Consider the following 16847-nt stretch of genomic DNA (forward strand, 5'->3'; position numbering starts at 1 on the left):
ACATTGAGATGGACAGAGGGCACCCTAGAAGAGGAATTTACTGATGAAGAGATGCTAGAAAAAGAGGCTAGAAATATTCAAAAAGAAGCTGACTTGGAAACTTGTGCACAGGTTCCCATCTCATATAGAAGGCAACTCGGAGCAGCCACCTCATCGTCAACAACACATCAGCAAGCTGCCGTGAATACTGCACAGACATCCAGCAAAGGCAAAGAAAAGCAGGTGGAACAACCACCTCCTATGACAGAAGAGCAAGTGGAAACACTAGTGCAGCAACAAGAAGAGATGGTGCAGCAGCAAGAAGAACAGCAACAACAGGAAGAACAAAAGCAGGAACAGCCTGCCCAACAAGAAGAAACAGTGGAAACCCCCAAGACCACTGAACAAACTGTGCCTCCAAGGCAAGAAACTCTAGCTGATGCATCAATCCTCCAAACTCCTCAAAGGGAGGATACATTTATTTTTAGAATAAGGGACAGAGAGACTCCCCTTACAACATCAGCAACTCATGGGGAGAAAAGACAGAGAGTCAATCCCTTCTCAGAAGAAGAGATGCCAATGGGGAAATCTTTTGGTATGGGCCCACCCAGCAGAGAAGCTTCAGCCAGTTCCTGCCAGCAGGAACAGGACAGAACTATGGGAGGAGAGGTCAGCTCCTCTAGCCAGCAAAGGGAAGGAGAAAAGAGCATCAAGCAGCAATTTATAGACATTAAGAGGAGAAATGAGCCCATCAGGATACAGTTGTATAACCATCTGTTAAACATGGCTCCCATCAATCAACAAAGACTCATGTCTGCCTTTGATGTGCAGGAAGGCAAAATGATCATGAGTCATTTTAAGCCAATAGCAGTGCAGCCCCAATCTGCCTCTGACTACTTAAGGACTAACCTGGAAGTCCTTGCCAAAGATATCCACCCAATGGATAAGATAGAACTGCACAAGCAAACAGGTGAAATGGTCTATGCTTCCTTAGCAGACCAAACATTGGATAACTACAGGCTACACAATAGCCTTAATAATACAACCTCTCAACTAGAATTGGAGAGAGCATCATCTTAGGCAAAGGACAACAGAATAAGGTCCTTAGAGGATATCATCATAGAGATTGGGCATGATCCCAAAGATATCAAGGGCATACAAGAGATACTAAAGCTGAGGGATGCAGACATGGCAGCTTTGAGGAGAAAGATTAAACTTCCAGCCACAATTCACCCTCAAACAGATGAAGTGGCTCAGCAGAGACATGAGCAGGATGCCACAGATCTGCTCATATCTCTCTACAAGCAGCTCCTCCAAACACAAGAAAAGCTGGGAGAATCAGAGGCCGCACAAGCAGCATTGCAGACAGCACTGAAACAAAGAGAAGAGGGTCAGACCTCTCAGCCTCCTCTGATCATCAATCTTGAGGAAACTGCCCCTATTACTGCTCCTCCTCCTCAACAGACTGAGCAAGCAGCACCATCCACTACAGCACCTCCACCAACAGAGCAGGACCCTAGCTTGGACATGCAAAAGCTAAAAAATGAGATTCAAGCCTTGGAAGCTCAAATGGCAGAGCTGAATGAGACCAGGGATAAATTGGCCAAGGTGAATGACAGATATGATAAATCCAAGCAAGCTGTGGCAGAGAAGGGCAGGGAGGTGAAAGCCCTCAAAGACAGGATAAAAGAGCTAGAAAATGAGCTCAAATTAGATAAAGTTATAGCTGGGCTTAAGGCAATGCTATGGGCCAACATTGGCCAGTCTATTACTGACCAATGGCAGTATATAGAGACAATCCATGAGCAGCTAGAACTCATCCCAAAAGCACAAGCTGAAATTCACAAGTCAAGGGCTGCTCTAGGCAACATGCCTGAAGTTGCCACCAGGATGATCAATGTGCTGAATTATAAAACAAGTACTCAGTTGGAAAAAATGGGAATTCTCAACAGAACTGAGACCATTCAGTCGATCAAAAGGGTTCTCACATTGAGAAATTTGGTGCAGACATTAGATAGAAGAACCCAGGACATGCAGACAGAGGTGAAGAGGTTCATGGATAAATTCCTGGTGCTGCAAAACAGAGGACTCCCTAGCTTACTGAACAGCGCAGGGAGACTGCTCATTCATGAGCAGTATGCCAAAAGAGTGAATGCATTTTCCACAAACAAAATCAATGAGAAGCCCAGCAACTCAGAAGAAACAGGGCCAGCTACAGGACAGACTATCTACAACAAGGTAGAACATCTATTTTTTATAATGCATGAGATCAATCACCTGTTTGAGGTGGCTCCCAATTTTTTCAAATATACAGAGGCAGAGGAGACTATGGATGCAATTCTCAGGCATCAACTCCCTACACAAGACTGGTGGATAGATGCAATACAGAGAATTTTATAGACAGTGCGCAGTTCACCAAATTTTGTTTTTGAAAATATAAATTGTTGAGCAAAGGACAGCTTAAAAAAGATCCGCATACATTCAAGATTAAAGCTGAGCCAAATCAGCAGAAATTTCGGCCAAAAAAGCAAAGTATAAAGCTACAGGTGTCCAGGCCGAGAAGCTACAGCAGCGCAACAAATATAAAGCCACATTTATCAGCATTAAAGCAAAGCGTTTCAACCGACTCAGTGACCTCCAAAGGTCAAAATATCCTCTGACAGACTTAAAGAGCATTTATGTTGCATTCAAAGCTGTAATAACTTCTTTTATACTTTCTAAACAAAGTAATGAAGATATTTCTCCCTCAGATGACTCAATGCCTGAGATATTTTGTATGAGCTTTCCTATAAAGTCCCCTTCGCATGAGTTTGCAAGGGTTGTTGTTGATTTCTCCTAAAGAAGTTCTTATGCTGTAATCCTTTCAGAAGTCTAATAAAGAAAGTGATGGAATTTCTCGGATTTCTGAGGTGTTGAATGCGTTCTGGTGTTTGTTGAAAACTGCTGGATTCCTGTGTATCACACAATACAATAAGTCTCCGTAACTCTCTCTGTTATGTATTTTTGATCCATATATGTTTCTAATTTTGAATATTTAGCAACAAGGAAAAAGAATAACTTTCAGGATTTATTCAATGAATACCCTGAGTTCAATCTGTGTTGTTAATGAATGTTTTCTTCAGCTGTACTCTTGATAAGTGTAATTCTTAATTGCTGCACTTTCAGAATGCATCTTTCACAGTGACCTTCGTCACAGGAATTCAAGTTTGCTCCTGTGCGACGTATTTCACTTTCACCTCACCAGCTTAATAGAAAATTCTTAATTGCTTTCTGTTGGCTGACATGCCTCACCATTCAAGTTAAATTTGTTTGTTTGAGATACACAATCGGCCCTCCAGTTTGAACACCACCAATCCTGCATTTCAAAGCATTTCACAACTCCAGACTCCATTGCCCAATGATATATTACTCTCTAAACACTACATCTTAAGCCCTGAAAGAAATCCTTCAACCAAAACATAAACCAAAACCTGAGCATAATACCTAGCCTAAAACACCATCATAACAGAGACAAATCATAAAGAGAGAGCCCTCTCTGATTACAGTTTGGCTAGAAGCTGTAATCCAAAGATTGGTTAGTGGTTACCCCGGCCGTATTCCCTTGGGAGTCATAGGGAACAACCTGGGTGTTAACATGTGGAATGACCCCTCAGGTCCAAAAAGATTAAAATGTAGAGGAGGGATGGCGCTTCCCCTTACTTTAACGAGCTGGAAAGGCCAGTAGCTCGGCAATCTTTTCATATTTTACGAGTCTAAAAAGAGCTTAAAAGAGACTCATTTTTGAGGAACAAGTGATGTTTTCGGGTAGCAACTGGTTCCAGGTAAGTTTGGAACTTCTTAAACATGGCAATGTAAAGAGGGTGGCTAACAGAATCACTCGTCACAACTGTTCCTCAAAAGGGTAAATAATCAAGTGGAGGCCTATGATCGGCCAAAAGAATGGAGGTAACGGTAAGAACACAACCAAGGCTCAAAAGGCTGATAGCAATGTGATCACAAAGGTTATTCACCAAGGGTGGATTCATTTTTTAATGAGCTTGAATCTTTAGAAACTATGCTCAGTGGCGGGTTTATTTTTTAACGAGCTTGAACCCTGTGGTAACATTGCTCGTTGGCGAGTTTACTTTTTAACGAGCTTGAACCTTGCGGAAACATTGCTCATATGGTTTGCATGCCCCCAGCATGACTCAAAAGAGAGTCTCTTGTAACCAGATGGAAATCACTGCGGTGAAGCAGGATGGCTTCATCCAGAATAGACAAAGGTGAATGGTGTGATAGACCAGTGTGACAGACCAATCACATAACCTACAAGGAAACTCCAGTAGTTCTTTACAACTAGGTTCATGCCCCCCAAGCTTCATTACATTTACTAGACTACTCATGGTTATCAGGTGGATGGAATGAAGGTTATTTTATGAGATCAAGTGAAAGATTCGATTGGAATTTTATGAGATTTAGTCAAAGACTCGACTTGGAATTTTGCTCCAGAGGTCCTTGTTTTACAGTATTTGATAGAAAATAAAAAACTGAAGGATGATTAAGGTCGCTTGAATAATATTCATTGTTATCTTGAAGGTGGGAAAGATGGTGGTAATCTTCCCACGACGTCTTTCCTATCATCATCGACTAAATGATTCCTTTGTCTGTAGAATGTATACGAGACCAAGGATCAGAAGAGGTGCCATACTCTAGAGACCTATCTATCCAAACACTTGCTGAGTGTTGATTTGGGTTCGCCGCCCATGCCCAGAAAATTGATTGCTACAACAATTCTATAGGGCTTGGGGGCAACACCTGGCGATGATCCACACTATCAAAATGGTCAGAGTTCTTCTTAATCTTTGTTGATGTAGAATATATCATATGACAGGTTTCCACTGTGGCCACTTCCGCCAGATTACTCGGAGGTAGGAGGGAAAAAGTACCCATTAAGGAAGGGTCTTTTAGGAGACCTACTCCGACATTTTGAAGCGATTGAGAGCTTCCATGGATCAATGGAATGCTTCCAGTAGCTTGTGAACTGTTGGGGAAAAAGGTTAGTTGGTCAACGATTGTAATTCTGCCTTGGAAGGGGAATGCAATCTTTCTAAAATATGTTGACACAACAGCAGCCATAGCATAAATCCAGGGCCTTCCCAGTAAGATATTGTAGTCAAGGTTTCCATTGATGACCTTGACTTCGATTTCTACTGTCTTGCCCCCCAGTTCAACTTGCAAGTTACTTAATATCCCATACAGCGTGTATGTTCTTCCATCGAACGCTTTTAATGTCGTTGATGATCGTGACAAGGGTGGTGAGCCTAAAGTTTTCCAGAAACTCATTGACATAATACAGGTAGATGCCCCCTCATCAATGATTGTTCGATGAACAGTTTTGTTGAGGTCTTTTACCTGTATAAGGAAAGCGAGTTGGGCTGGTAACTGAGGTTCATATCCTTTGTGGTTAAAGGCCACAAGATTGGAATCCGTTGGGTCAATCCCTCCTATTGCTGATAATAAAGCTTGCTTTTGGGATGGGTAATTCTGTAGTACTTGAATTTTCGACATAGCAGATGGCGATTGAGCCAGATCCTCTACTATATTATAATTCTGTGCTGCTTGAGCATGAGGACTAAATGTTGATTTATGTACTACTCCCTTTGGTGGCTTTATAGTTAATTTGAGAATGATGGGCGGCACAACTTCTGACGAAGTTGTTGTCTAACTACTGGGTTGATCTGTAGCCTTGTTGTTCGACATCTGTGGATTCCCATAATCTTTATTCCTTGTTGATATCAAAGCATCATTTTGCTATTTTGAGATGGATAACATAAGCACTTGGGATGGGGAAGCATGATCGATAGCAACCAGATTAGTTTTTGGGTTTGGAAATGGATCAGTCAATACCGCTGAGGTATTTGAAGTCTTTAAAAACTTTGCAATCTCAGCTCGGTGTGGACAATCTCTCGTATAATGCTCCTCGTTACATATCAAACATGGAAAACGAGGAGGAGGTTTCTTTTGCCCAGCAGGGTTTCCAAAAGATTTCTTAGGAGTTGAATATTCCTGTTTCTTCTTTTTTGTTTTCCCCTTTCTTCTTGCCCCCTGATTTCTTTGGTTCTTTGCCCTTGTTAGATGATACGACATTAACCTCCAAGGCAAGAAGTTTGTCATTTGCTTTTTTACTAGAAACTGCAAGGGCTTTACCAGATTGAGCCTTTGCGGTTTGCGTACTTGAGGTACCAATCATGCCATTGCCAGCATGAGAGTCCCTGTTTGATTTAGGAGGGGGAGGAACGGAAAATTCTGGTCTAGGAGCGTCAGGGATTTTGTCATAGAGCGTGCCAGACTGAGTATAGATCAAGTCCAAATATTGTGCACGAGCAATGACTTTCTCTTCAGTGACAACTCCTCCTTTTGCCACATCTTCAGTAATAGAAGGTAATAATGACTTAATAAACCACTCAGCTAGAAGCTGATCAGGAACATACGTCTTTACCATTCAACGACGATGTTGCCACTCATGAATATGATCAGATATGTGAGTGGCTGTTGTTTGTTTAAAGTTGGTAAGGAGTTCTGTCCCTATTTCGTACCTTATGGGTAACTGAAAGTGGGTTAAAAAGGTAGTGGCAAGGGCGCTGAAGTTATCGAACGAAGCTCTAGGCAATTCAATGTACCATTTTGCTGCTGGACTAGTTAGCGTTCATTGAAAGAGGTGAAGCCTAATCGAATCATCATTGAGGGTGTTGTATGAACACCACAATTGAAAGGTCATTACGTGATTCGATGGATCTTCACCTGGATTTCCATTGAATTTAGGAATATTTGAGGGTAGTTTATGAGGAATCGCTAGCCACCAAGGGGTGTAAGCAATTGGATCATTCATTAACCGGTTCAAATTTGGTAATTCTAGAGTTGCTACAAAAGGCAACTGTTGATTCAGGTTTGGCGAAGCATACCCAGGATAAGATGGGATCGCCTGAGTAGTAGGTCTTTTCATACTAGCATAATGTATCTGATGCTGGTAACTTTGATAAGGTTGATGGACATAACCAGTATAGAATGGCTATTGATAACCATTCTGAAAATGCGATCATCCATTACCTACAAAGCCTTGTTGCTCAGGTCCTTAGTAAGCTTGCTGGAATTGTGGTCGTTGATATTGTACTAGCCATGGTTGTTGGACCGTTTGCTGTTTCCCAATACTAGATGATTGACCAAGATGTGGAGTGATAGTACCTGTTTGAGCCTGAGTCATTCCAGGTAAGGAAAAACTAACCTGAGGTTGGGATTGAGCCGTAGAGACGAGAGGCTGTTGTATTGAAACGTGAGAAACTTGAGGTTGACATACAACAGGCATTGTTTGTACTTGTGACACAGTCACAATAGCAGGTGTAGTGGTAATATTCGACACAGGTTGAGCTGGTTGCATTGAATATACAACCCTTGGTTGTTGAGGCAGTATTGGTACCCAATCGTTGGATGTAATTCCAGTTTGACCTGAATTTTGTTGTGAACTCTCATATGGTTGTTCTCCAGGAGGGAACAATGAAAAAGCATACTGCCTTCCATATGGTGGCAGTCTAGTGTTCAAAGGATATATAGGTTTTTGAAAACTATTCTGCCCGAACTGATACTGGCATGCAGGATCAATTTGCTGAGTCTCAACATAAGAAATACCAAATGGGATTCTGGATGAAAAAATAGGAACAGACCATGTTGTCGAAATAGCCCCTGAGTGGACTCCAGCCAGTGATTGATAACTAGCCAGGACAGATGGTATACCAGCAAACATCGTAGGAGTGGCAGCAGGAAGTTTTGCTGCAGCTGTATCGGATGACGCAGTCCTAGATGTTGATGGTTGTTCAGACATATTTAGTCTATCCAAAAGATTTCCTAGCGATTCGACAAGAACTTGCGATGAAGGATGATTGAAATAAATAACTTTAGGAATAGACGGGTATAAGTGGATCCCAGCTCCAAAATGCAATGGAGTACTGGATGGAAGATCCTCTACAACTTCTTCTATAGCAATCAATCCAGGTGGAATAGGTAGACCGTCAGGTCCATAAAATATTTCTGGAGCTGAAGAAGTTATAGTTTCTGCAGCGATAGATACTGGAGGGGTGAAACCTTATGAATTCTGGAACTCAATTCCCAGATGTTCAGGTGAGTGAACTTCAGTTTCTGGATCAGCTCTAGATGGAGCTGTTTCAGGTATCGAGGTGTCTACCATTACACTAGGATCAGTTCTAATGTCCTCTTGTAACCGCAGAACTTCTTCTGTAAAGGCAGATGTACCAAAAATGATCAGAGTAATTGTAGTCTTTGATGATGTTGAAACACAAGTTTCAAATAAACCAAGAGAGGTGGACTCAGTTAAACGAGACTGTTTCACCCGGAATGGTTTCGTTTTCGGAGTCAAAGATGGTTGACTCGCTAGCCTCTACGAACGATGGGGTTTTGATTGACTTTCTTCCACGATTGCAGATTACTTGATCAACTCAAAATTAAAAAGGAGAAAATGTTATTCCAAATTAAATGAATTTTATGATGCTTTGACACAACTTTGATTTCTCAATTTTTAAGAGTCGAGAAAAAGCTAAAGATGACTCTAGTTGCCTTCGATTTTTAATGACCCTAAAGTGACAAGTGCTCAGATGGACCTTTTCTTTTAAGGAGTCGAAAAGGAAAGAAAGTGACTGCTCTGGAAATCTAGACAGAGGGATTACCAAACCAATCGCAAAACTGCAATAGACACCTTGGTGGTAAATTAAAGAGAAATTACTAAGTATTTTATGTACGGTAGTCAATCTTCCCGAATGCTGTGTTCAGTGCATTGCGATCGATAGGGCGGCAGACACGTCTTCCTAAGGATAAAGGATATCAGCCTATTGTTGTATCCCAATATATACTCGATGGTACAGGGAGCACAAGTTCGTACTGGCACTTGTCGTATCAAAGAGGAGGAATCACCCAACCTTCGATGAAAACGATAGTTACCAGGTTTTACGACGCCGGAATACGTCTCTAGCCTAGACTTCTATATGTTGTGCGTTAGGTTCCAAAGCATTTTTATGTTCATTGACGTTTATTTTAGAGTTGATATTTTTTAAGAATTTTTCCTTTCAAGGTTCACCGCGTGATGTAGATGTTAAATTCCTAAAGATGCAATCTAAAATGATAAACAACCATTTGTTTTCTTTTAGCAATGAAAATCCTAGCTACTAAGGAAAGAAGAGTACGATTATTTCAACAAAGAGCACAAAGCACACACTAAATGCACTTTTCCTAAATCATTTTCCACATGCAGTCTAAATGCAAATGCACATGCATATATTTGTTTTTTCTGTTTCATTAATGTGAGAATTCCAAAAAGGAAAAATAAGTACATATCTGAACTATTTTCTTCAAAGCGACACTTCAACAATTTCTCTTCAAAACGAAAGGAAGACTAAGACGACACTTTCAATTTTGAATGGAAAACTTCTTTTGACACTTCAAATACTGACAATTCAAATCAAATATAATGGCAAAAGTACAATCGACTATCTAGAAGAGGAAGAATTTACGACACTCTTCTTTTTGACTCACAATGATAGTTATGACACTTTTGAATCAAAAGACAATAGTTCGATTAAGCTACTCTTTGCAAAGGAGGACTGTAAATGATGATAAATACATAAAAAAATTCACAATTCCTTATCAATGGAGGCTGAATAATGTGAAGGAAGATGGATTCAGCAATGATATACTCATCATAAGCAGCAAAACTACTGAATAGAGCTGAAAACAAGGAAGAAAAAACCAAATCAACACACGGGAGGTGCGATGCATCCAGGCTACCAGTTAGAGACAGTGCGATGGACCAGGGAATGAAAGTGAGCTTGGTTTTCTTCCAAAATTTGCAGCTAAGTTCAATGATTTAGGCTAAGCTATGATATATAGTAAAAACAAAGTATAAGGGTATGATCTCATGAGGCTAATGAGCTACCACAAGGGCACTTAGGATGTTTGCAAGTCAGATGTTCAGTTCATAAACCAACCTGGATATTGACTGAAGCAGCGTTGATCTACTTTGCACTTGCATAGAAAGGGCAGTTCGAAGGCTAGCTGGCTTAACTTTAGGCTCCGTCTGTAGTTTATAAAGCAAACAACATTAACAAGAAAACAAACTATTCGTTCCCCAGTGGAGTCGCCATTTTGTTTGTGGGAAAACTAGAGTCTTTTCGATCTGCTATTCCCACTAAGATGGGTAGCTATCTTAGAAACAAACCATTCAAAGTGCTTCAATATTTCCTTTATGTATGATAGATAAGAGAGAAGCAAAGAGGACCAACTTGTATCTTGCGCTTGGCTCCTTGCTCGTTTCCTCTCTCCCTTGATAGAGCTTTCCACTCTTCTCCTACTTGTCCCGCTTTAGAGAATACTTGTATAGGCAAAGCAACAAAACACTATCAAAGCATCTCGATCTATGATATCATAAACAATGTAGAATCATAAATACATTAACCATACAATAGCATACACAAATAACAGGATTCACAATAGACGATTATATGGAGGAAAACTCAAAGAACTTTATTGATAGTAGAAATAGAAGAGAGGATTACAACCCAGATGTCTGATCTAGCATCATCCTCCCAGCATCAAAGCCCTCTTCACATCATGAAAAGCAAGATCACCCAACAATATAATGTTTCTTCTCAAAGAGAAACCAACAACACTTCCTTACAAATTACAAAATATTCAGCCTTTAGATCTCTGAGATGAGGGATCTATTTATAGATGTTTGCAGAGGGGTGAGTTAGCTTCTGGGTTCTTGATTAGTGTCATTTCACTAATAGTTCTTGGTTCCACTTGGATATTTTCATGATCTCTTACTCATCCCTGGGTGAATTCAGAGAGGCAAGTGTCATATGATAAGTTTCTAGAAGATTCTCTGGGTTTCCACTTAGCAAACTGTCTCTGCCATTCGTCTACTTTGGCTCATCGCACCCTACAGAAGGCCTTTTCAGTATGCATCACACCTCTTGTGTGTAGCAGGTGAGATACATCGCACCTTGACCAAGAAGCAGTCAGTATGGTCCAGTTTTGGCCAGTTCTGAGTGGTTTTTTAGGTGGAACCTCTGGAAAATGATGTAATCAGTTGACCATGATCCTTTAGGGTGTGAAACAACACTTTTAGGGGTTTAAGAGCCCTTGGTTTATCGACATATGTGATAGGGGTTGCAGTGCCCAAATATGTCTATAACAAGCCAGAAGGAGAATTCCAGTTGGAACCTTATTGCATATTGTAGTGGAAACAACTCATGCTCTGGAACAGAGAAATTGAGCAAGTTAAAGTGCAGTGAAAGCACTTTGGATTTTATGAAGCTACATGGGAGATGGTTGATTAGATGCGGGATATGTATCCTTCATTATTTTCCAATCGAGGCAAATGATTTTTTGGTATATTTACATATTTATGTATTGTTGATTTTGTAAATACCATAATGAGTTGTGTTATAAAGCTCTAATAAGCGGTATGGTTGTAATGTTTTCGTGTTTGTCATGATGGTTTTTTCTTTGGTGAAAGTTGTTGTTTGTAAATACTGCAATGAGCTGAGTTATAATGTTCCATGGGTAGTATGTTTTGGGTTTTCAATGGCTTTTCTGGTTTTAGGTGTCATTGAACACTGGGGATGGTGGTTCCCTAAGGGGGAGGGGTCTGCAACAACCCCAGGTTAAAAGTTCATATATTAAAGTTAATAAAGGAAAAATAAGACTAAGGTCATGGAACACATATTCCAAGCTGAATGTTGGGCAAATCATCCTAGTGGGAATCACTTGTTTTTTATTATGGCTAAGGAGAAATTGAAAAAGGCAATGGAAAAGGCTTTGGAAAGGTAAAGTGACATTAATTGGAATTTTTTTTAATGAAAATAAAGGAAATTAGGAGAAAAGGAAGGTGAATGGTCATAGGTTTCATGTTAAGAGGAAATTGAAATAAAATAGAGGGAAAATGAAGAAAATCGGGGCCTTAATGATAAAAAGGATTATGAGGATCATTCCACAGCTTTTGCTGGTTGGCATTTTGTTAGTTTAGTTTTGGAATTAGTCTCAAAGAAAAGAAGAGTGCCAAGAGAAGAATGAAAGCAAGTAAGAAAAGGAAGGACAAGGAAAGCAAAGGAAAGCAAGGATGAAGCCAAGATAGGTTGGATCAAGAGGCTTCAGAGGGAATAATTGCAAGTAACAGGTTTCATGGTATATGCATGTGTGTATTTGGTTCATTTTCTATCATTGGCATGGGTTTTTTCAGGTTTCAAAAATGGTCTTAGCCTTGCCTTTCTATTTCTAGATAGTCATGGTTAGATTAGATTCATTCTTGGTTGAGCTTTGGATTGCTGAAAGGTTTTTGATTTAGGTGAAGTGGTCTCAGGAAAATACCAAGGGTTGGGAGGGGAGATGTTTTTCTCCGAGAAGCCCTCAACATGTGGGTGGGGACATGAAAATTCCTCAAGGGATGGTGAAGGAATTCTGAGGCATCCAATCTTGGTTTGGTTTTGTGATTTCAATACCGATTTAGGTGAGATCACGGTAGTGTGAGGGTGGAGGTGGTTTAACCTCGAGATTCCCATGGTTGTTTATGGATTGGCTTATCCTAGAAGATCCGACATTCATTCTCAGAATATGGAATGGGGGTGATTGACTGAAAGAAATATTTGGTTTAGCCCAATATATGGTTGGGTGGTACATGTAAGTCCCCGACATGGTTGGCCTTCACATATGTCAATAAGAGCTAAGTTCCTATTGTATTTCATGAGTAAATGTACTTGTTATTATGTGGCTTTAATGGTTGTTCTATCAATGTTATTTATCTAGTTATATGTTGGTTATAAGCATGGTTCTATGACAAATTGAAGTCATGGCTCTTATCATGTTTGATTGATAAATGAATGGTTAATCAAATGTATGACCTAATAGATGTTATTGCAGCTGTTGTGAGAGGGCATTATTCCTTATTGGTAAACCTCAAATAAGTTTCATATCTCTATGTTCATATATGCATTCATGACTTGTAGATATTATGTTCTCTATGTGTTTGACGGAATGACTATCATGGTTAGACCTAGCTAAGTTGAGTATGTTAACACCACAAAATCGTACACATATTTGTACAATCCAAAAGATGCCCAAAGTCTTCCAATAAAATGCACAAGTGAATATTTTCCAGCTAAAGACATTATGAAGTTCAAAAAATTCAATTTCTCTTAAGGTCCAATGTTTTTTGAATTAAAAATTAAGGATTACAGAGCTTTCCCTTCGATAGTCACGTGACACACGATATTTTCTTTCGAAAGCTACACGATTGAAGAAATGTTCGACTCAACAATTCGAGACCACTTCCAACAATTGGAAGAAGATTCCATGAAAATATTTTATTCAAGGAAAGTCGAATTTGAGTCACCTTGAAGATATGCAGCCCTCAAAGGAATCCTCTTGTCTTACTCATAAGTAATTTTCATTCATGAACCAAGAGAGGGAAGAGGGATTCAAATAATTCCATATAAACAGGCCATGGGAGAACAAAAAATCAAGACAATTTTATGTTGGCCAAATTACTATAAGAGGAAACACTCATTTCATTGTTAAAGCAAAAGAAGTAGAGCAATATTTTGTTGGAAGAATTTATTCTTAGCAATCCATCACTCTAGTGTGGACAAGATTTCACCTTTGAGATAGCCTTGATACTTCTTAGATAGAAAGGAGAAGCTTGCAAAGAGAGTGAAGAAAAAAACATCATTGTTGAGGAGTTTTGAGCACCATTTCTCAAAGAATTCTCTTCAAGTGTTTTGTATTCTACTATTTTTATTCATCTTCTACCACCAACAGTCAACAAAGGGAGCCATTTTCCATAATTATGTTGACTTTTTTTCTTCATTAAGCATTATTTGTGTGTTTATCTATTGGTTTTAGTTTATGTTTTTTAATGTATTGTTTCCACTATTTGCAGTACTTTGTTTCTTCATGTTTGTTTGCTGACAACAACCAAACTTCCTGTTTTTCCTTGCAAGGAACAACCTACTACTAAGAAGGTGTCTTTTGATAAACCATTCCTACAAAAACACTACAACAATATTTGCAACTCCATTGCTATCTTTTATTTACTCTAAAATGTTGTGTTTGCAGGACCTTGTCTCTGCATTATCACCTCACAAGGCATGCATCAACTCTTTGGAATTTTTGGAGGACCTTTTGGACCTTTTGGTGGTTGGAAACTTACCTATTTACAATTTTTTTGTCAACCGTGCGAATTTCTGATAGACAGACGTGCAAGCCACAAATTTTTCTCAGAAAACCATGTAACCACGTATATGCAAGGAAAAGTCACGCAGTTTCCAGAAAGCTAAAAATTCCTTGTAATTTTACTCTTTTTTTTTTTTTTTTTTCAGGTGACTCAAAGCCTTTAATGAATTGCCTTCACCTCTGTAATTTTTTTCCAGTCAGTTTAGATTAATTAATTTATCTACTAATCACAATTAGTAGGGTAATAGGATTATCTTTATCTCTATTTTCAATTCTCACATAACTTAATTAGGGGGAAAATTAAGTGGCCAAATTCCACACACATTTTTCAATCTATTTTGCTAGTTTCTACAAATCACATATTTAATTAGTAAAGGAGTAAGTGGTATATCATCCACAAATCTTGTTACTAAACAAGAATTTATTCATTTCATTAGCATTGGGAATAGGGCCAAGTGTAATTATAGAAAGTAATAAATCTCTGCTTCCCTTGTGTATTTTAGGCGAACCTAGGCTAGCATATGAAAGCCTTCTTAAAGAGCTTGTGTTTCCCATCTCCCTTTAGTCACACATAGTGTAATGGAAGAAAGAGTAAGAAACCCATTATCCATAAGTCATTTCTTTTTCATGCAAGGAAAAATTGAAATCTAGTGTAATTAGGAGGATATTGTAACATATCACCGAATATATGCATCTTATCACACTTTGCATGTTCACTTGCTCACTTGCACACAATTACATATCACACACTAAGCTTCTATAAGCTTCATATTAGAAAGCATCTAGTTTCCAAATATTTTGGCAGTTATCTTATTTTAGCTTACATCTCACACCCTAAAGAAAAGTAAGACCCTTAAAAGCAATGTAAGGTCCCACCTTACCAACCATCAAGAGTGTAGAGAAGTAAAGGTTGCATTGAACACTATCACTCAAAATGTTTTTTATTCATAATATGACTATCTTGGTTATCATGAAGATCATGCTCCTTCATCTAATATAAGAATATAACACAATCAGTTAGAGATAACTTTCCCTTAAAACTATTTCAAAAACACATTTCTCCTCATGTTTAAAAGAACATAGCATGTGCTATTTTCATATTATACGTGAGTTCTAAGTAAGCCTAGCAATAAATCCCATCATATGTCACGTGTGAGCATTAAGCTTAATCAACCTATTTGACCCCCCTAGATTATGCTAAATAGGTTCCACTTATTGACTCTTTATAGCACAACCACAAAGTATGCCATAAGAACCTAAAATATCCTCCTTCTATTACGAAAATCACATATAATCACATGATTATTAATCTACCTATAACAAGGTAACTGAAGAAGGAATATGTCTCTCTTCATAAAAAATATAATGATATGTTTCTGAAATGGAAAAATGGAATCACAAAATATATTTACCCAACAATGTTTCCAATTAATCATTAAAAATCCTCATTCCAAGTATTAAGGAAAAACAATTATTTAAAGAGTGGCATTGCTTCAATCATGAGACTCGTATAATGAATGTTACATCAAGAAGAACTATTGTTACAAATTCAAAAGCCTATTATTCTTCAAAAAGTGCCAAGTATAACAATGGACTTGCCAAAATTAGGCACAATTAATTTTTTTCTACAACTGCTCAAGCATAAGACTGCACCCATGAATACATGCAGCTTGGAAAACTTATTATGCTCACTTGCACAAGTAATTAAATCCTACAGAATTGGTTACTGTAAAATTGTTTCCAACAACAACCTATTTTTTTCATGATATCTTCAGATAATAAAAATAACAATTTTCTTATTCTCTATTCACACTTCAACAACTTATTAAATTCATTTTCACATTCATACAAAATCTTGCAAACATAGGAAGTTACATCTATTAAATAATCTATTCATAAATTTCTAGTACATAAAAGTTATAGTCAGTAAGACATTTACTCTAAAATTTATATGCACAAAAGCTACAACCATTGAGGATTTTTGACACACTTTTCAAGCATGCAATATACATCCATTGGTTCCTTTTGACAAACACTTTGCAAGCATGCAATCTACAACCATTGAGGCATTTTTTCAAACACTTTGCAAGCATGCAATCTACATTCATTGGGGAATTTTGTTAAACACTTGGTGACCATCATCTCTTAAGACAGTTTTGACAACCATTAGCAACATGAATATAAGATTCTTACTCAACCTATTTAACTCATAAAATTCATAAATTAAAAATTCAAATATTTGAATATTAAAACAAAAACTATATCAGCTTAATTCTTCACTAAAAAATCAATAACATACACACACTGTTGACAACAGTAATCTGCAAAACCCCCCAGATTTATGATATACGTTTTCAAAAGTGGTTTTTGGAATCAAATGGGGGTTTAAAAGGCCTAAATGTATGGATACCCCTTGATATTGGGATGAATCACATCCAAAACGCTGGATGTGATTATTTAAAACAACAAAAATTTAGATCCTTAATGTCTCATTTACCACTTTTGTTAAACACATGGAATACAAACTTTCATCTACATCTCTACATGAGGAAAGGCAACCCAAATTTATGCTACTAAGGTATGTTAATTTAACTCAC

Source organism: Pinus tabuliformis, chromosome 5_2, assembly GCF_031772625.1.
Source record: "Pinus tabuliformis cultivar Carrire ecotype Pingquan chromosome 5_2, CPIR1, whole genome shotgun sequence".
NCBI classification, from domain to species: domain Eukaryota; kingdom Viridiplantae; phylum Streptophyta; class Pinopsida; order Pinales; family Pinaceae; genus Pinus; species Pinus tabuliformis.